General features: G+C 42.7%; 1 protein-coding gene across 5 annotated transcripts in view; it reads left to right on the top strand.

Moving 5' to 3' along the window:
* LOC130283530 (uncharacterized) overlaps nt 1–6,000 on the top strand; it is a 208,781-nt gene that overhangs the window by 3,585 nt on the left and 199,196 nt on the right. The gene's annotated exons all lie outside the window — the stretch shown is intronic.

Genomic DNA, 6,000 nt, shown 5'->3' with positions numbered 1-6,000 from the left:
ATACAGATTACTGCCCCCCCCTCCTTCTCCTGATCAGATGGACTGTTCTTAGGTGTCACATATATACATGTATGTATTATACAGATTACTGCCGCCCCCCTCCTCTCCTGATCAGATGGACTGTTCTTAGGTGTCACATATATACATGTATGTATTATACAGATTACTGCCCCCCCCTCCTCTCCTGATCAGATGGACTGTTCTTAGGTGTCACATATATACATGTATGTATTATACAGATTACTGCCCCCCCCTCCTCTCCTGATCAGATGGACTGTTCTTAGGTGTCACATATATACATGTATGTATTATACAGATTACTGCCCCCCCCTCCTCTCCTGATCAGATGGACTGTTCTTAGGTGTCACATATATACATGTATGTATTATACAGATTACTGCCCCCCCCTCCTCTCCTGATCAGATGGACTGTTCTTAGGTGTCACATATATACATGTATGTATTATACAGATTACTGCCCCCCCCCTCCTCTCCTGATCAGATGGACTGTTCTTAGGTGTCACATATATACATGTATGTATTATACAGATTACTGCCCCCCCCTCCTCTCCTGATCAGATGGACTGTTCTTAGGTGTCACATATATACATGTATGTATTATACAGATTACTGCCCCCCCCCTCCTCTCCTGATCAGATGGACTGTTCTTAGGTGTCACATATATACATGTATGTATTATACAGATTACTGCCGCCCCCTCCTCTCCTGATCAGATGGACTGTTCTTAGGTGTCACATATATACATGTATGTATTATACAGATTACTGCCGCCCCCCTCCTCTCCTGATCAGATGGACTGTTCTTAGGTGTCACATATATACATGTATGTATTATACAGATTACTGCCCCCCCCCTCCTCTCCTGATCAGATGGACTGTTCTTAGGTGTCACATATATACATGTATGTATTATACAGATTACTGCCCCCCCCCTCCTCTCCTGATCAGATGGACTGTTCTTAGGTGTCACATATATACATGTATGTATTATACAGATTACTGCCCCCCCCTCCTCTCCTGATCAGATGGACTGTTCTTAGGTGTCACATATATACATGTATGTATTATACAGATTACTGCCCCCCCTCCTCTCCTGATCAGATGGACTGTTCTTAGGTGTCACATATATACATGTATGTATTATACAGATTACTGCCCCCCCTCCTCTCCTGATCAGATGGACTGTTCTTAGGTGTCACATATATACATGTATGTATTATACAGATTACTGCCCCCCCCCTCCTCTCCTGATCAGATGGACTGTTCTTAGGTGTCACATATATACATGTATGTATTATACAGATTACTGCCCCCCCCCTCCTCTCCTGATCAGATGGACTGTTCTTAGGTGTCACATATATACATGTATGTATTATACAGATTACTGCCCCCCCCTCCTCTCCTGATCAGATGGACTGTTCTTAGGTGTCACATATATACATGTATGTATTATACAGATTACTGCCCCCCCCCTCCTCTCCTGATCAGATGGACTGTTCTTAGGTGTCACATATATACATGTATGTATTATACAGATTACTGCCCCCCCTCCTCTCCTGATCAGATGGACTGTTCTTAGGTGTCACATATATACATGTATGTATTATACAGATTACTGCCCCCCCCCCTCCTCTCCTGATCAGATGGACTGTTCTTAGGTGTCACATATATACATGTATGTATTATACAGATTACTGCCCCCCTCCTCTCCTGATCAGATGGACTGTTCTTAGGTGTCACATATATACATGTATGTATTATACAGATTACTGCCCCCCCCCTCCTCTCCTGATCAGATGGACTGTTCTTAGGTGTCACATATATACATGTATGTATTATACAGATTACTGCCCCCCCCTCCTCTCCTGATCAGATGGACTGTTCTTAGGTGTCACATATATACATGTATGTATTATACAGATTACTGCCCCCCCTCCTCTCCTGATCAGATGGACTGTTCTTAGGTGTCACATATATACATGTATGTATTATACAGATTACTGCCCCCCCCCTCCTCTCCTGATCAGATGGACTGTTCTTAGATGTCACATATATACATGTATGTATTATACAGATTACTGCCCCCCTCCTCTCCTGATCAGATGGACTGTTCTTAGGTGTCACATATATACATGTATGTATTATACAGATTACTGCCCCCCCCTCCTCTCCTGATCAGATGGACTGTTCTTAGGTGTCACATATATACATGTATGTATTATACAGATTACTGCCCCCCCCTCCTCTCCTGATCAGATGGACTGTTCTTAGGTGTCACATATATACATGTATGTATTATACAGATTACTGCCCCCCCCCTCCTCTCCTGATCAGATGGACTGTTCTTAGATGTCACATATATACATGTATGTATTATACAGATTACTGCCCCCCCTCCTCTCCTGATCAGATGGACTGTTCTTAGGTGTCACATATATACATGTATGTATTATACAGATTACTGCCCCCCCTCCTCTCCTGATCAGATGGACTGTTCTTAGGTGTCACATATATACATGTATGTATTATACAGATTACTGCCCCCCCCCTCCTCTCCTGATCAGATGGACTGTTCTTAGGTGTCACATATATACATGTATGTATTATACAGATTACTGCCCCCCCTCCTCTCCTGATCAGATGGACTGTTCTTAGGTGTCACATATATACATGTATGTATTATACAGATTACTGCCCCCCCTCCTCTCCTGATCAGATGGACTGTTCTTAGGTGTCACATATATACATGTATGTATTATACAGATTACTGCCCCCCCTCCTCTCCTGATCAGATGGACTGTTCTTAGGTGTCACATATATACATGTATGTATTATACAGATTACTGCCCCCCTCCTCTCCTGATCAGATGGACTGTTCTTAGGTGTCACATATATACATGTATGTATTATACAGATTACTGCCCCCCCCCTCCTCTCCTGATCAGATGGACTGTTCTTAGGTGTCACATATATACATGTATGTATTATACAGATTACTGCCCCCCCTCCTCTCCTGATCAGATGGACTGTTCTTAGGTGTCACATATATACATGTATGTATTATACAGATTACTGCCCCCCCCTCCTCTCCTGATCAGATGGACTGTTCTTAGGTGTCACATATATACATGTATGTATTATACAGATTACTGCCCCCCCCTCCTCTCCTGATCAGATGGACTGTTCTTAGGTGTCACATATATACATGTATGTATTATACAGATTACTGCCCCCCCCTCCTCTCCTGATCAGATGGACTGTTCTTAGGTGTCACATATATACATGTATGTATTATACAGATTACTGCCCCCCCTCCTCTCCTGATCAGATGGACTGTTCTTAGGTGTCACATATATACATGTATGTATTATACAGATTACTGCCCCCCCCCTCCTCTCCTGATCAGATGGACTGTTCTTAGGTGTCACATATATACATGTATGTATTATACAGATTACTGCCGCCCCCCTCCTCTCCTGATCAGATGGACTGTTCTTAGGTGTCACATATATACATGTATGTATTATACAGATTACTGCCGCCCCCCTCCTCTCCTGATCAGATGGACTGTTCTTAGGTGTCACATATATACATGTATGTATTATACAGATTACTGCCCCCCCCCCTCTCCTGATCAGATGGACTGTTCTTAGGTGTCACATATATACATGTATGTATTATACAGATTACTGCCCCCCCTCCTCTCCTGATCAGATGGACTGTTCTTAGGTGTCACATATATACATGTATGTATTATACAGATTACTGCCCCCCCTCCTCTCCTGATCAGATGGACTGTTCTTAGGTGTCACATATATACATGTATGTATTATACAGATTACTGCCCCCCCCTCCTCTCCTGATCAGATGGACTGTTCTTAGGTGTCACATATATACATGTATGTATTATACAGATTACTGCCCCCCCTCCTCTCCTGATCAGATGGACTGTTCTTAGATGTCACATATATACATGTATGTATTATACAGATTACTGCCCCCCCTCCTCTCCTGATCAGATGGACTGTTCTTAGGTGTCACATATATACATGTATGTATTATACAGATTACTGCCCCCCCTCCTCTCCTGATCAGATGGACTGTTCTTAGATGTCACATATATACATGTATGTATTATACAGATTACTGCCCCCCCTCCTCTCCTGATCAGATGGACTGTTCTTAGGTGTCACATATATACATGTATGTATTATACAGATTACTGCCCCCCTCCTCTCCTGATCAGATGGACTGTTCTTAGATGTCACATATATACATGTATGTATTATACAGATTACTGCCCCCCCCCTCTCCTGATCAGATGGACTGTTCTTAGGTGTCACATATATACATGTATGTATTATACAGATTACTGCCCCCCCTCCTCTCCTGATCAGATGGACTGTTCTTAGGTGTCACATATATACATGTATGTATTATACAGATTACTGCCCCCCCTCCTCTCCTGATCAGATGGACTGTTCTTAGGTGTCACATATATACATGTATGTATTATACAGATTACTGCCCCCCCTCCTCTCCTGATCAGATGGACTGTTCTTAGGTGTCACATATATACATGTATGTATTATACAGATTACTGCCCCCCCCCCTCTCCTGATCAGATGGACTGTTCTTAGGTGTCACATATATACATGTATGTATTATACAGATTACTGCCCCCCTCCTCTCCTGATCAGATGGACTGTTCTTAGGTGTCACATATATACATGTATGTATTATACAGATTACTGCCCCCCCCTCCTCTCCTGATCAGATGGACTGTTCTTAGGTGTCACATATATACATGTATGTATTATACAGATTACTGCCCCCCTCCTCTCCTGATCAGATGGACTGTTCTTAGGTGTCACATATATACATGTATGTATTATACAGATTACTGCCCCCCCCCCTCCTCTCCTGATCAGATGGACTGTTCTTAGGTGTCACATATATACATGTATGTATTATACGATTACTGCCCCCCCCCTCTCCTGATCAGATGGACTGTTCTTAGGTGTCACATATATACATGTATGTATTATACAGATTACTGCCCCCCCCCTCTCCTGATCAGATGGACTGTTCTTAGGTGTCACATATATACATGTATGTATTATACAGATTACTGCCCCCCCCTCCTCTCCTGATCAGATGGACTGTTCTTAGGTGTCACATATATACATGTATGTATTATACAGATTACTGCCCCCCCTCCTCTCCTGATCAGATGGACTGTTCTTAGGTGTCACATATATACATGTATGTATTATACAGATTACTGCCCCCCCCCCTGATCAGATGGACTGTTCTTAGGTGTCACATATATACATGTATGTATTATACAGATTACTGCCCCCCCCCTCCGATCAGATGGACTGTTCTTAGGTGTCACATATATACATGTATGTATTATACAGATTACTGCCCCCCCCCCCTCCTCTCCTGATCAGATGGACTGTTCTTAGGTGTCACATATATACATGTATGTATTATACAGATTACTGCCCCCCCTCCTCTCCTGATCAGATGGACTGTTCTTAGGTGTCACATATATACATGTATGTATTATACAGATTACTGCCCCCCCTCCTCTCCTGATCAGATGGACTGTTCTTAGATGTCACATATATACATGTATGTATTATACAGATTACTGCCCCCCCCCCTCTCCTGATCAGATGGACTGTTCTTAGGTGTCACATATATACATGTATGTATTATACAGATTACTGCCCCCCTCCTCTCCTGATCAGATGGACTGTTCTTAGATGTCACATATATACATGTATGTATTATACAGATTACTGCCCCCCCCCCCTCTCCTGATCAGATGGACTGTTCTTAGGTGTCACATATATACATGTATGTATTATACAGATTACTGCCCCCCCCCCTCCCTGATCAGATGGACTGTTCTTAGGTGTCACATATATACATGTATGTATTATACAGATTACTGCCCCCCCTCCTCTCCT

This window comes from Hyla sarda, chromosome 7 (assembly GCF_029499605.1).
Source record: "Hyla sarda isolate aHylSar1 chromosome 7, aHylSar1.hap1, whole genome shotgun sequence".
NCBI lineage: Eukaryota > Metazoa > Chordata > Amphibia > Anura > Hylidae > Hyla > Hyla sarda.
This window is presented reverse-complemented; position numbering and strand designations above follow the sequence as displayed.